We start from the raw sequence: 16,210 nt of genomic DNA, 5'->3' as shown, positions 1-16,210 counted from the left end.
CCTATCACTGCTATCATTCATTTTATTTATCCGTAAGCAATACTTACTGAATACATTGTTGCTATTATTTTTTTTGAACCAACTGTTTTCTGTTTAGATCAATTCAGAATAAGAAAAATAAATATTTTTACTTTCATTTTCCTTCTCTAACACTCTTTTTATATAGATCTGAGTTTCTGACATATATCATTTTCCATCTCTGTAAAAAAGTTTTTTAAGATTTATTTATTTATTTATTCATTTATTCATTTATTCATTTATGATAGACAGACAGAGAGAGAGAGAGAGAGAGGCAGAGACACAGACAGAAGGAGAAGCAGGGCCCATGCCAGGAGCCCGACACAGGACTCAATCCTGGGACTCCAGGATTGCACCCTGGGCCAAAGGCAGGCCCCAAACCACCAAGCCACCCAGGGATCCCCTTCTCTGTAAAAAAAAATAATAATAAATAAATAAATAAATAAATAAATAAATAAATAATTCTTGCAAGGCAAGTCCCCAGGCAACAATTCCCTCCATTTCTGGTTGTCTGAGAAAGTTTTGATTTCTCCTTTTTTTTTTTTATTTTTTATTTATGATAGGCACACAGTGAGAGAGACAGGCAGAGACACAGGCAGAGGGAGAAGCAGGCTCCATGCACAGGGAGTCCGACGTGGGACTTGATCCCGGGTCTCCAGGATCACGCCCTGGGCCAAAGGCAGGCACTAAACCACTGCACCACCCAGGGATCCCTGATTTCTCCATTTTTGAAGGATAATTTCACTGGATACAGAATTCTAGGTTGGTGATATTTTTTCTTTCAACTGTTTAAATATTTCACTCCACCCTCTTCTTTTGTGCAAGGTTTCTAAAGAGAAGTCCAATTCAATTCTTTTCTTTGCTCCTCTGTAAGGGGTGTCTTTTCTCTTGTTTCTTTCAGGATTTCTCATTGGGGAACCTGGGTGGTTCAGTCAGTTAAGCATCTGCCTTCAGCCCAGGTCATGATCCCAGGATCTTGGGACCAAGCCCTGAGTCAGGCTCTCTGCTCAACAGGGAATCTGTTTCTCTCTCTCCCTCTGCTGCTCCCCCTGCTTGTGCTCTCTCTGTCAAATAAATAAATAAAATCTAAAAAAAAAAAAAAAGATTTATCTTTATCTTTTATATTCCACAGTTTGAATAGGATATCTAGGTTTATATATGGTTTGGGGGTTTGTGTGTGTGTGTGTGTGTGTGTGTGTGTGTATTTTATGAGCTCCTGGATTGGTGGTTTTATGAGTTTGGTATTTTATGAGCTCTCCGGATCTGTGGTTTGGTGTCTGGCATTAGTTTGTGGAAATTCTCAGTATTGGGTCAAATATTGGTTCTGTTTCTTTCTTCTTCTCCAGCTGGTATTCCCATTAAACGTATGTTACACCTTTTGTAGTTGTCCCATACTTCTTAGATGTTTTATATTTTTCATTCTTTTTTTCTCTTTGAATTTAGTTTTAGAAGATTCTATTGACATTTCTTCAAGCTCATTGGCTCTTTCGTTAACCATGTCCAGTCTCTTGACCAGCCCATCAAAGACATTCTTCATTTCTGTTACAGTGGTTTTTGGTTTTAGCATTTCCTTTTGATTCAATCTTAGAATCATTTGCTTACATTACCTATTTGTTCTTGTGTGTCTTCTACTTTCTCCATTAAAGCCTTAGCATATTTAGAAGGTTTTTTCTAAAGTGTCTAATTTTTCATTCTGCTCCTCTGCTCAGAGCTGTTGCCCTGACACAGCTCTCACCTATGGCTGATGCAAAATCACAACTGAACCAAGCCATATCCCCTACTAAAGTATAAACTCTTTGACCGATGGGATAGTATGGATAATTCGTCTTGCTAGCCCAGCACAAAGGTTGGCCCATTATAGGCACCCAATACTTGATTATCAATTGACTGAAAGGACAACAAAAGATCCTGGATCTGATATCCTCTCTGACTAATTAATAAGAATTTGGAAGGCAGGATAATCCAAAGCTAATTTGAAATCCAGATGATCCATTTGTTGATTATTGGAAGTGGATTATATAATGTAACTAATTTCTTTTTTTTTTTTTGTAACTAATTTCTAAATGCAATTTGGGTGTCATAAATACTTAAAAGATCATTAAGAACAGAAGATTTAAGGTCAAAACTGTTACTGATATTGAAGTACATTCATAGAACATAAAATAACTACTATGATGCTTATAGAATAAAAAATAAAATGCTAATGTAATCAGCAAGTAAGTAAAGCCGGGTAATAGAGGTGTCCTTTCTATTAACCAGCTATATTTTAGTGTTGAAGGGAAGTGATGATACATGAATGCTTCTAAATTACCTCAGAATTCAACTTTCTCCTCTCTCTGAGGACTAAGAATAGGTACATTTTCAGAAAAGATTTGAGAAAAAAAAAAAAAAGATTTGAGCACTGCTCACTGACCATTTTTTTCATTTGTAATTATTTCCTCCTTTATAGTTGATGACAACTTTAAGAATTTTCTATTGATGGAGAAAACCTTAAAGCTACTTAAAATAGAGAGTTGAAGGGGCACGTGCGTGGCTCAGTTGGGTAAGTGTTGGACTCTTAGTTTCTGCTCAGGTCATGATCTTGGGTAGAGCGACGGGCCTCATGTGGGCTCTATGCTCAGCACAGAGTCTGATTCAGATTCTCTCTCCCTGTCCCTCCCACTTACTCTTTCTCTCAAATAAATAAAAATTGTTTTAAAAAGAATAGAGAGATGAAACTTTAAGATTTTTATTTATTTATTTGAAGACGGAAAGAGAGAGCACAAGCAGGAGGAGGGGCAGAAGGAGAAAGAACAAGAAATTCAAGCAGACTCCACACTGAGTGTGGAATCTAAGGCAGGGCTTGATCCCAGGACACTGAGATCATGATCTGAGCCAAAATCAAGAGCTGGTCACTTAACCAAATAAGCCACCCAGGCACCACTAGAGAGATGCAGTTCTAAAGATATTCAGTGTTTAGTTCAATGCATCCACAAGGGTTCTTACTCAGCTTGCCAATTTCCTACAGCCCCACCCCAACCTCAGCATTCATTCCTAAATCTGGCCTAACATCAGCTAACACATCTCAGATGCCAGGCACTTCGCATATGTGGGCTAATGGACTCCTCACAGGAACACTAGTTATATTGTGATTAAATGCATTTCATTGATGAGAAAAATGAGGCATGTAGACAGTAAGTAACTTGTGTAAGAACTTGGACTTCAACCCAGGCCACCTGACTTTGGAGTTTTACCCACTGTTCAATATTGGAAAGAGCTGAAACTTCTGTATTGCAACTGGATACTAGGTTAGGAAGTCAGACCCCACACTGTCCCCAACAATGGAAGCTCTTATTGTGGACTGTCCTGTTCTATTGCCAGGACAACACCTGAGCTTTTTGATCAGAACTTTTGTTGTTGTTATTTTGCATATGTCAGAGAGGCCTGTTTGATGAGAAAAGTATGAACCTGGCATCTGCTACTGGCTTCTGGAATCCCATTATGTAATCATTTGGCCATATGCCCAAAGCCTTTGACAATAGGTACATTTTTAAAATATTATTATTTTTAGCTGAAGGCATTCTATACAGTGAGTCATTCTTATCAAAAAACAAATCCCATCAACTTCAAGATCATTTTCTCAGCCCCTCCCTTCATAGGACTGACATGCTTTCCCACAAAACATTTGATGATAGAAAGCTTCTCCAACTGGTAAAACTGGAAATTGCACAGGAGGCCTTAAAAGGAACACTGTAAAAGGTCTGTACAGCCAAGTCTTTAGAATTTCTCTTTTACAGGTTTCACAGGAGTATTCTGTGGTAGAAGCCTATTGATTACTCTTCTCAAAAGGGTCTCCAGGATTTTTTCTTTTCTTTTCTTTTCCTTTTTTTTTTTTTTTTGGATTTTTTCTTTAATGACTTATGCAGTAGAGGGTATCTTGTGAGTGACTCATCATTTCTGTGTTCTTAACAAAACTACATCTGAATAGGCTGAATAGGTGGATTCTTCTATGCAAAGACGTTTCTAGGCACTTCGATAAGTCCTCCATTCAGTAAATGTGTATTTTTTTAAACATCAGTCATAGTGATAAGCACAGGAATAAAAAGTTATGGGACAAAATTCCTGACCTCCAGGTGCTCACAGTCCAAAAACAATAAAAGATACAATGTACAAACATCTTCAATCCCAATGGCATGCCATTAGAGCCCCCTAGAGGCACACCTTACTCCAGCGGTGGAAGATGGCCAAGACTGACTCAGAGCTGAGCGATTCAAGGACAAGAAGTTTGCTAGGCAGTCGGGAGGGGATGGGGTGTTCCAGACAGAGGGAAGAGCATGTCCAAATGCACTGAGGAGGTGCCCATGATCTCAAGTGGTGGCGAGCCAGTCACCAAGACAGGAGTAGAAGGGTACTGGGAAAGAGGAACCAGGCCCAAAATATGACAGATATAATAGGTCAGCACCTGGAGACTTGGAACCTGCAGAAGCTTAGGAATTCAAGGAAGTCCAAGATCTGAACAAATGCAGCCAGTGGCCAGAAGTGGACAGAAAGCTGACTGTTGATGACTGCAAAGAATTCAGAGAGCCAGTGCCAAAAACCGGAGATGTTGAACAGACCAGCAAGGGTGTGTCCAGGGTGCATGGGACAAGCTTCAGTACCCATCCCCACCATAAGCCCCCTGCGCACCCCCTAAGCCCCCAACATAAAATCCAAGTTTGAAGAAGGGATGAGATCGCTGTGCAAATCCTGTTCTAAACCAAGTCCACAGAACAACTTTTTCCAACTAGATTGCTTTCCAAAGCCCTTCTCTGTAGAAATTCTAGAGCAACCCTTGAGAACCAGAATGACAAAAGGAGAAGAGATGTGGATTCCATGACCTAAGTCTGGGTAATAGTTGATAATAATTATAGCTAATGTTGATCAAAGGCTTCTTCAAGCACAATATTATACATTCCCCCAGCATTATGCTCTTAAATCTCTATACGATTCTGTAAGGAACTCCGCATGGGCTGGCACTTACACTGTAGCACTGTTTATTTGTTGTCCTAGAGATTTCTTTAGTACGAAAATTAACTGCTGCTAAAATTTAGCAGCTTCTAGCATGCATGTTTCTTGTAAATGTTACAGATTCAAAGATAAAATGATATGCTATTCTATTTCTCCCCATTGAAGATTGTAGCTTCTCAAGATGAAAATATATTTTTAAATATTTCAATTATTCAAAGTTACATGAAATACTATCCAAGCCAGCAACCTATTTTTAGAGAAAATAAGTTATTGAAGCAAGTTAGCACTGATACCAAAAGCAGGACGTGTCACTATTTTACAACAAATTATCAAATCACACAAATTTCCATTCCATTTACCGATTTGCAAGTGATTATGAATTTTTATTATTTTGTAAGCAATCATTTAATTCGTGTAACTTTACAAAACTAATTTTGCAATCACTGTTCTTGTTAGAGAAATAAAGTATACTAACTAAAATGTTGCTTACTTAAGGGAAGGGCACCTTTTTCCAAGTCTCATAGAGCCGTTCTATGACCTAACAGCCCTGGGAAAGGAGTCAAGAATGGAGAAGAAAGCAAGTGCTGTGCCCGTCTTTTGAGGCCACAGCAAGTCCCTCCAGAGGTCTACCCCGGCACGATTCAGTTATATGAGCCAATAAATTCCTTTTTTGCACCAGTTACTTTGGTTTGAGTTTTCAGTCATTGGCTACCAAAGGAATCGTAACTGTTACAGGGCGTCATGCTCAGATCTGCAAGATTCGCTTGAGGAAAATCAGGTAGAAAGCTAATGACGCAGTCCAAGAAAAAGAATGGGGTGGCTCTGGCTAAGGCACACGGTGGGGATGGGCTCCACAAGTGGTCTCCAGCCACATGGATAGTGGGACTAGCGGAGCATAAGGAAGGAAGGAAAGGGAGTCATCTAAACTGGCTGGCATTTCCAAGCGCCGTGTAGAAAATCACAAATTACTAACTGATAAAATTAGAAATCTCCAACATCTGGCTCACCCTCTGATCTCCTATCTGGATTACTGTCAGATCACTCCAGCCACCCTGGAGTGTGAGGCACATACAGCCATCTTCGTAAAAGGAAGATCTTCAAATTTTGGGAAGAGACATCACTCAGCAAGATTAAACCACAAGGAAGAAAAGCAGACGATAACAAATGAGGAAGTACACCTGGCTTGACTTGAGTGACAGCCATAAAATTAACTCTACTTAAGGGGTTTTCTAAAAACATAAATCTCCAAGTTGTCAGGGCGCTACTGGGCATAAAAATCACAACATATCCAAATATACAATATAGTCTAGTAATTAAGTCAGCTGTCACCAGAAAGGACTTTTATTCCCTCCGATTACATTCCCTCTGTGAACCTGCCAGGCCACCTCATACATGAGACAGGTGCTTTCAGTAACTAGCTAAACACTGCATGTCAGCCATTTAATTGCAGAACTGTAGTTCAAGAGTTGAAAAACAAATTCATCTTCGCTGTTTTTATATCATGTAACATACCTCCCTCCCACACCCTTAGAGTTTGCAATATACATGTTATTAGTCTATTAGCTCTAAGTAAATCAACATTACCAAAATATGCTATAGTCAAATGGGAAATATTGGTGGTGTATGGTATCAATTATAACGATTCTGCAAAAACCTTTTTTAAATTGATTTCCTAAGGGCAGTATCCATACACAGCCAAAATTAAAGCCATCAGATGAAGTTCTACCTACATAAAACCCTGCAAAGAGCTTTTTGATTGTTTCCTTGGCTTTAGCACTATTAATGCTGGCGATAGCTCTTTATTTTTGGATCTCTCTACTCCACTGGCTTCAAGGACACCGCCTGGCTTCTCTCCTGTACCAGGCCTCTTTTTAACAACTGATTTGAGAACGATTTTTTTCTCCTACACCACTCACTGATGTCACTTTGACCCAGTCCCACAATTGAGCATTCCAGGAGTGACATTATTGAGCGTAAAAAACTCCAGATCTTGTTCTAAATTTTTTCCTTATAGTCCTATCTTTTCTTTAAACGTGAGCTTTGCCGCTAAGGAAATGCACAGCAGCATTTTCCATGAAGTGCAATTTGCTAGGATGTTATTTCATTTTCTCACATTGCTAGTTAGCAGTTAGGATGGATCTCATACTTACAAACTAAAAGCATGACGAGGATACATTGGCATAGATTCCTCTAAAAATAATGACATATTTAATTTTGATCTTCAACTTGCGAAAAATGGTTATTTCTCTTCTGGTGAATTTTATCAAATGGTTTCCTACAGCCATGGCACCCGGCCCTGGCTTTGCATCAGAATCCCTGTGAGGTTGTTTAAACATACAGATGCCCAAGGCCCTGGTGCCAGAAATTCTGAATCCGCAGCTAGCATTTGTATATTTAAAAGCTCCACAGGTAATTTTGATGGGCAGCCAGCATTGAGAACTGCTGTTCTACAATATGCCTAAAAGCTTTTCTTCTGAGAGAATGGGGGTATAAAGATGAATTTAATTCCTAAGTTTTGAAAGCAGCCATTCAATATTGACCCACGTTTTTATGTATCGACTCCAATGGAGAAGGAGCAAGGTAAGAGAGAACAAGGAATAATAACCTTGTTCCACCGTAGAGTGTGACATCTGGCTGAGACACTCTTCACCAGCCTCCTCTGTGTTGCGCAGCTGTCTACTGCCTGGATGTCCCCAAGTCCTTCAGCATGCTGGGGTCCCCTCATTTTCTGAGCTCTTGATAAAACTTAGATCTCATTCTTTAACAGGGGGAAAGTTCAGAGACCTCTCTGCTATCTTTGGGATTGATTTGGAGGCGAAGTAGAAGTGAGAGAAACTTGCACTTCCCCCAGGCTCCTGGGTCCCTAAATCCGTTCAGGCTGCTGCAACAAAAATACCAGAGATTGAGTGTGATAAACAACAAACGTTTATATCTCCTAGTTCTAGAGGTTGGGAAGTCCAAGATCAAGGCACGCGCAGATTCTGGTCTGGGGAGAGCCCACTTGCGGTTTCATGGACAGCCACCTTTCACCGTGTCCTTACTTGCTGGAGGGGTAAGGGAGCCCTCTGGGGTCTCTTTTACAAGGACACTGACCCCATTCATGAGGGCTCCACCCTCATGACCCAATCACTTTCAAAAGGCCCACCTCCATATACCACCACACTGGGGGAGCAGGCCTCAAGAAATGAATTTGGGAGGTGAACACACTCAGTCCACTGCAGTCTTCAAGTTCTCACTTCCTCTGAATTCCCTTCCCTGCTCTCCCAGTCTTGCCTCTGTTCCTGCGGACCCTTCCTGTGCAACCCCACCCACCAAATGCACTGATGACCCCCGCCCTCCCTACAGGACCACCATCACCAAGGGGCTGGTAGCAAACGCAGAGTACAGGTTTAGAGCGACAGAGGTGAGTTATACAGAGCAGAGCTCAGCTACAAGTTCCAGTTTGAAGACCAGGAATCTGTTCTAAAGTCTCCTGGCCATTCGAACTCCAGAATGCCCTCTGCATGCCTCTGTGTAGAGCCCTGCCCACTGGCAGGCGGCTCCCCAGGCCTCCCATCCACTCCACTCCAGCTGCCAGCCCCCGCGCTACTACTTGCTCTGTGCAGAGCAGTTGAGCTCTCCCTCCGTCCCCACATCATCCAGAGCCTGCTGCATGACCGACCCTCCCCTGTTGTTCCCCACAAATCCATCCAGCTATTTGGTCATCCAGACCAACCATTCTCTTTCAGACACTTTACTGCTCTCTGTTGAATGTTTTCTGCCCATTAAACTTGTCCCCAAGCACCTAACAGAGATCAGCCTGAATTAATAATTAAAATTTTAAAAACCTGTAAGCTTCTTTGAACTCTTGAAAGGTTTTATAAATACTAAGAAGTCCTTCCACAGATCCTTTGAAAACTCCCAGCGCCCTTACTAATTAGAATCTTGCATTAGAATCTTCGATTCTCTCCCACCACCATGGTGTGTTGGGTACATTTTTTAACAACTGCGGGGGCGGGGGTCGGAGGAAGGCTGACTTTGTAGCTTTCTGGGGTATCGAAACCCCTGCCAAGGCGGATTTCAAGCTACAACAGGGTGCTGCTGAGCAGGCGGGTGGGAAGGGACCACACAGGGAGCTCTCAGAAGAGTGGCTCTGGGGCACCCCTGGGGCGAGCCCACAGGTCAGAGCTGTTAATGCAGGTGAACAGAGGCCAGTGGAAGTGGCCGCAACATTCCCACTGCTGCCCAGCCCCGGTTCTGCATCCCTCACTGCTCTACAGGTGCTTCTCCCACGAGGGCTCCCCAGTCACCTCCCTGCTCAGACTCAGGGTCTCAGATCTGATTCCCAGGAAACGGACCGAAAACAACCGGCTATATTTATTAACAAGATGAGTCAAAATTGATTGTGTGAAAGCATGATTTCATAACGGCCATGACTCCAGAGATATCTGGAGGATAGGATTCAAAATAGTTAATGCCTGGAAGGGCGCAGGCATCTGGGGATCAGAACACAGAGGCCGTGAGTGGTCAGCCAGCACACCCAGACCAACGTAGGCCGGCTGACTGTCATCTGGATTTCAGTGACTGAGCTCATGGTCATGAAGATGGTATCAAAAGCAGGGAGGACACTGGCAGCTGGCCAGTTCTCTCCTGCAGAATTTTGTTTGCCATACCAAGGGGACGTATGCTAAGAGTGGTCACCAAGACACAGTGGCTATTACTTCAACTATCTGCCCAATCACAATAAAAGAATACAGCTCTGCTTCTTCTCAAAAAGGGTCCTGCTCTCCTAACTGTGTTGAGCTCTGTCTCCAAAAAAAGAAAAGAACATTGTTTCTTGGGTGCTTGTGTAGCTCAGTGGTTGCGCATCTGCCTTCCACTCAGGTCGTGATCCCGGGGCCCTAGGATCGAGTCCTGCATCGGGGTCCCCGCAGGGAGTTTACTTCTCTCTCTCTCTCTCTCTCTCTCTCTCTCTCGATCTCTGTGTGTGTGTGTCTCTTGTGAATAAATAAATAAAATCAAAAAAAAAAAAAAAGAAAGAAAGAAAGAGAAAGAAAGAAAGAAAGAAAGAAAGAAGAAAGAAAGAAAGAAAGAAAGAAAGAAAGAAAGAAAGAAGAAAGAAAGAAAGAAAGAAAGAAAGAAAGAAAGAAAGAAAGAAAGAAAGAAAGAAAGAAAGAAAGTTGTTTTCTGACATGGTGACCAGATGAAGAGTGTCATCTTTATACTTTTAGAGGCTGAATTCTAAAGATCTCATCTGAAGACAGTCTCCCCTGGGTGCATCACACTCCGGGGCACCTGGTTGGCTCCATCGTTGGAACACGCAACTGTAGATCTCAGGGTTGTGAGTTTGAGCCCCACGTTAAGTATGAAGATTACTTAAAAAAGAATTTACCATGCAGTATAACCAGCACATTTATCCTCAAGGATAGGAAGACCCAGGTTTTGTGGCTCCTGAAATGAATACAATTTTAGAGCACTTCTTCAAGAAAAAAAGAATACAAAATCCTAAATACTCAGGTAGATGTGAGCGTATTTTCACTCAGTAAAGAAAAATTACAACATTACACATTTCAGAAGGTGACAAATGCCACAAACAGCATAAAATCTAGAAACTGTAATCGTAACCTTATTCATTAACTGTCCACCATGCCTCTCTAAGGCTTTTTCCCCACAATTTTTTTTTTTGGTTGCATCTTCTTGGATAGCATCGATTTTGTCATATTTCCCCAGAGATGATACAAAGAGAATTTAGTCTTTCCTCTAGCATTGTTGATCACAATGTGTGTTTCATTATCGATAGTTTAGAAGAGTTTCTTTCAGCTTCATAAATTATTAGTGGAAATGTCATGTAAATTTCTAGGACTGCTGTCAAACTTCAGAGAATGAACTCCATCAGATTTTTTTTTTCACGTAGATTTGAAAGAATACAGAGTTAGCTTGTGGCTTCATGTGCCAAACTTCTTCCTCTGTCTCATCGGTCCAGTACCCTGCACAGTCCTTCAATTTCCTGTCATGATTCTTCTACATCTATCCCTGCATCTTTTTTTATGACACCATGTAATCAATGCTGTTGGCAGTAAAAGAAGGTCTGGAAAGGTCACAAAGACCTGCCCCTTGCACCTCACGAAGTCACTTTGGTGGTTTTGGTGGGGTTTTTTTTCCTTATTGTGAGGATGAAATGTGAATAGCACTTTATAAATGGCAACTAATTTTAGTGCTTACAAAAGTATCATACAAATGTAAGCGATTTTTTTTAATGTAAGCGATTTTTATCAGGATTATTGTTTTGGGTTTTTTTTTTTAAGGTTAAAAGGATACCCTGAGAATTTCTGTTGCATTGTCTGTGATGTCTTCTCAACTCAACCGCATTCGAGAAAAACCCACCTCAAGGCAATTGGCATAAGCTTGTAGAGAATAGAATTGATTCACCTGTATTAAAATAGTGAAAATGTTTTCTTTAATAAGTAATGGTATTGTTGGCAAATGTACACCTAGGGCAATTTATCCAGCTTCTGGAGAATTTCTGTTCACGCCACAGGAAACTCCCTACAGAAGAGGAATGACATATTTGAGTTAGTAGGTTGGGCAATGCACTTACTGGAAGCATATTTGCATATTCACTTTAAAAATTAGCACGGTGAGATTGGAAATAAAGTCCCTGTACTCTTGGTGTATCGTGAATCAATTCATTGCTGTAGGTACTTTTAAAACTCTGCATTGATTAATATCCTGCTTGTTCTCTTGCAGCAAGGATTCTCGACAAGGAAGAAAGACGGCACCGTGCTGTTCCCTTGCTGCCAATAAATCATCTGTCTCTCTCAAGACATTTTCTGTGCAGTCACCAACCAGGCCCAGATGGCCAAATGCTCCTACATCAGAACTTCAAAAATCCTGAGCTAAGTATTTTCCCTAGAGGATCCACAATCATCTCTATAAGTTAGTGTAAAAAGAACTGAGAAATTGCTTTCCTAAAAAACTTCTCCAACTTGTGGCTGAAACCCCACGGGTGTTTATCTGGGGAGAAGAATTTCTCACTTCATTTCTCTTTTAGCTATGAGTGGCCAGTAGATAATTTTCTATTTTTGTGGAACTACAGCAAATGCCTTATTACTGCCTTTGTAATTGAAAGAGAAGAGTGGGGCTGAATGATACGGAGGCATAAAAGGAGAAAAATCTCAGGATTTTCTTTGCTAACAATGGCTTTTACACAGGTCTGGATACAACCTGTTCCCATAATGGGAAAATAGAGTAACCCAGCAAAAATACACAGATGGCCCCTCCTAAAGGACATTTACTATTCTTTTTGACTGCAGGTGTTTGGACCTCCACCCTGAGTTTGAAGGCCTGAAACTGCACTGACTGTGTCAGACCCCCGCTCTTCCCAGCAACCCTGCAGCCAGTGTGCTAGCAGGTAACCCAGAGGCTCTCACAGAGGCTGAGCTAGAACACAAGAAGCAGCAAAGGTGCAGCCAGCATGCTCCTTCTCCAATTTCAGGGGCATTGTTTCAAGAACACATCCTTTGGTCCAAACTGTCAAGTTGGATGGCCCCCCCAGAAGCAGACCCTGAGATAAGGATTTGAAGACAAGTAGTTTATGTGGGCCGTGATCTCAGGAAGCACTGGTCAGGAATTGGGGAAGAGAAGAAACCAGGCAGGTGCCTCAGTGAACAGGGTAACCCCTGTGAGCCCAAGGGGTTCAGTCTGACTGGGGACCTCCAGGAGATGACACAGAGCAAGTTCCAGTCTTATCCCTACTGAGAGGTGAGAAGTCTGGAGTATTTATCCTGTCTACAGGCCGACTGTCTGTGTCCCCCACAAAATTCAAATGTTAAAGCCCTAACCCCCAGGATGGCTCTATTTGGAGTAACAAGGTGATTAAAGTTCCAGGTGGAGCCCTGGAAAAGGCTGAAGTTCCAAGAGTGAGGCTCTTATTCTTTGGGAGTTATGTCTTTTTGTTTTGTTTTTTAAAGATTTTATTTATTTATTCATGAGAGATACACAGAGAGAGAGAAGCAGAGAAGCAGGCTCCATGCAGGGAACCTGACCTGGGACTCGATCCCGGGACCCCAGGATTACGCCCTGGGCTGAAGGCAGGCGTTAAAACATTGAGCCACTCAGGGATCCCCAGATTCGTGTCTGGGGAAGAGACACCAGAGAGCCCCCCCACCCCCTCTCTTTCCACGCGCACTCAAAGGAATGGCCATGTGAGCACAGCAGAAAGGTAGCAGTTTCAAGCCAAGAAGATAGCTCTCACCAGGAATCGAATCAGATTGACCCTTGATCTTGACCCCCTTAGCTCCCAAAACTGTGAGGGAATCATTTCTGTTAAGCCACCCACTATACGGTACTCCGTTGTGACAGACCACACGGACTAGCACATCCTTCTATTCTCATTTGTCCTGAGCTCATTCATGCTTTGCAACATCTAGCCCGCCCCACATGGGGAGGGCAGACCATTGCCAGGTGCAGCCCGAGGTGGATGCCAAAGGGCTAGGGCTACCAGCAAAGTCAGCTGCAGTACAGCCATGAAACTATGGCATTTCGTATTTTATGAAGACCAGCTCTGCTTCATCCTTTCTGTCACTTATTCATGCGGCTTAGCCTCGCACCAGGGTCACACCAGCCTTGCATCTTGCCTTGCCAAGGATTCGTTGAGCTACCTTCTCATCAATTACTTTTCTGCCTAAATCAGTCTGTTCTGGGGGTGCCAGGGTGGTTCAGTGGTTGAGTGTCTGCCTTTGGCTCAGATTGTGTTCCCCGTGTCCCGGGATTACATCAGGCTCCCCACACAGAGCCTGCTTCTCCCTCTGCCTATGTCTCTGCCTCTCTCTGTGTGTCTCTCATGAATAAATAAATAAAAATCTTTTTAAAAAATCAGTCTCTTCTCTTTCTGTCGCTTGCAACTAAGAATGCTCACCATATACTCCAAGTTAAACCTAGACATAAAAACAAGAATTTATCGTTGTCATCTGCATCTTATTATCCAAAGTTACAAAAGTAAAATGAACTCATGACTGAAATAAGGCAAATTACTAAATAACCCTGAAGGGATACTTCCTGCAAGATATGAGTACAATATCTACCCTAAGTATGTATCAAAAGCTTTAACATTTTGTTTCTATGTGGTCCAGAAGTTCTATTTCTAGAACTTCCTATTGTCCAAAGGAAATAATTAGACCAGAGCACAAAAATGAATACACAATAATATTTTTTCAAGGCCCTATATCTAAAAGCAAAAAGTTAGAAACAAATCATATATCAAAATTAAGGGAATATTAAATTATACCTGTAGTAGGATAGTTTATAGCTATTGAGAGTGATTGCTGAAGTGTGTTATTGTCTTTTTTTTTTTTAGATTTCATTTATTTATTCATGAGAGACACAGAGAGGCAGAGACGCAGGCAGAGGGAGAAGCAGGCTTCCTTGCGGGACTCAATCTCAGGATCCTGGGATCACGACCCGAGCAGAAGGCGGAAGTTCAACCACTGAGTCACCCAGATGCCCCTAAAGTGTGTTTTTTAATATGAAAAAATATTCAAGATGTATGTTAAAAAAAAAAAAACAACTCAGAAACCCAGTGAGATAATATATAAATCTTGGAGAAAGTTCTGAAAGGATATATACCTAATATAATAATCAAAATTATATTTGGCTCTTAGAACAAAGATAATGTTTGTTTTCACCTTATATTTAGATATATTTATGACTGTCCAATAATGAGAATTACTGAATTTTTTTTAAGATTTTATTTATTCATGAGAGACGCAGAGAGAGAGAGGCAGAGACACAGGCAGAGGGAGAAGCGGGCTCCCTGCAGGGAGCCCGATGTGGGACTCGATTCCAGATCCCAGGATCACTCCCTGGAACAAAGGCAGACGCTCAACCACTGAGCCACCCAGGCATCCCACTTACTGAAATTTTATATAATGACAACACCTGCTCTGCCTAACTCATCGGGATAATATAATGCAGGAAAGTATGACTGTCCCTAAAAATTTCATAAACGTGCAGTTAAGGAAAGCTTCCACAGGAGATGTATGAGAATCTTCAAGACAATTTAACATCTAAGTTAACAATGCATCACTAGGGCTGCTATGATTAATATCAGCAGGCACAAAAATAATGCTAAGATTATGCACAATTAGCCATCAACTGTGAATCAATATGGGAATTCATTCAGTACTAAAAGTACAAACCTAAGATTGTCTTCAGCATCAGCTGCAACAAGATGTCCTGGAATAAAACCAATTACAAGAGATCAAAAAGTCCCGGCCAATAAAGCAGGCATTGGATTATATAAAAATATTAATAAAGCAGGGGATATTACTGATATTATAATTGCTCTTAGCAGGAACACTTTCCAAACCAAAGGAGATAGAATTAAACAAGTAACTCTGGCAGAAGAATTAAAGCAATGTGTAAATCGAACACCACTAAATTAAATTCTGTTGTCCTGGCAACTCTAATGCTTTGATAAATAAGTTATTCGACATCTTCCAGAACTTGGAATTTATCATGTGCGTGAAAATTCAAAAGCCGTTCCTTCTATGTACTTGTCCTATGGCCAAAAGATTTATATCTAAAAAAATTAGTTGTCACCATATATTAAGCCCCCAAGGCCTGAGATGAAACCAACCAGGTAAGCTACAAATCCCTTCCCCCTGTTCCTTACCCTCTTCCACCATCCTGTCCGAACCGGACTTGGCTTGGGTGTGGCCTCCTCACACTCACAGCCTGCACGGCCAGTCGCCTCCAGATCCACTTTCCTCCCTTCTCCACCCTGGTTTCTCCTGGGAGCTGGACTTGTATGGACCACACCATGGGCCCTCGTGACCTTTGGCTTCCAGTTGGGTTTGGTCAATGAGGAGCCCTGCAGGAGATCAGAAAGCAGGAAAATAAGACCAGGGTGACTGTTCCCTCTGGCTCTACCATGCAGGCTGGCTGCTTCCTTGAGCCGAAAGTCATGAGTCTGGACGAGCAGCCCGCTCCCCACTAGCTATCTGTATCTCTGGCACATCTGTCCTGAGGTTCTGGCAACCGGTCGCCAACCCACCCTTCCGGCCTAGGGGTGCTAAGGTGCTGCCATTCCTAGCTATAGGGTACCGCACTCTTTTTGTGAGTTCCCTACACCCCTCCATCTTTGTAAATAGGCATTTTATTAAACTCTTCCTCAGGGCAGCCCGGGTGGCTCAGTGGTTTAGTGCCGCCTTCAGCTCAGGGTGTGATC

General features: G+C 42.0%; 1 long non-coding RNA gene across 1 annotated transcript in view; it reads right to left on the bottom strand.

The window, feature by feature from the left end:
- Positions 1–11,425: 11,425 nt before the first annotated feature.
- The window catches only part of LOC144313693 (uncharacterized), a 24,679-nt gene continuing 19,894 nt past the window's right edge, over positions 11,426–16,210 (bottom strand). The window contains exons 2-3 of the long non-coding RNA XR_013379313.1: positions 15,656–15,853; positions 11,426–11,529 (exon numbers count right to left, since the gene is read on the bottom strand). This is a non-coding gene — a long non-coding RNA (uncharacterized LOC144313693). The remainder of the gene's footprint in view (positions 11,530–15,655; positions 15,854–16,210) is intronic.

This window comes from Canis aureus, chromosome 5 (assembly GCF_053574225.1).
Source record: "Canis aureus isolate CA01 chromosome 5, VMU_Caureus_v.1.0, whole genome shotgun sequence".
NCBI classification, from domain to species: Eukaryota; Metazoa; Chordata; class Mammalia; order Carnivora; family Canidae; genus Canis; species Canis aureus.
The sequence above is the reverse complement of the archived record's forward strand: the minus strand, read 5'-3'. Positions and strand labels throughout refer to the sequence as shown.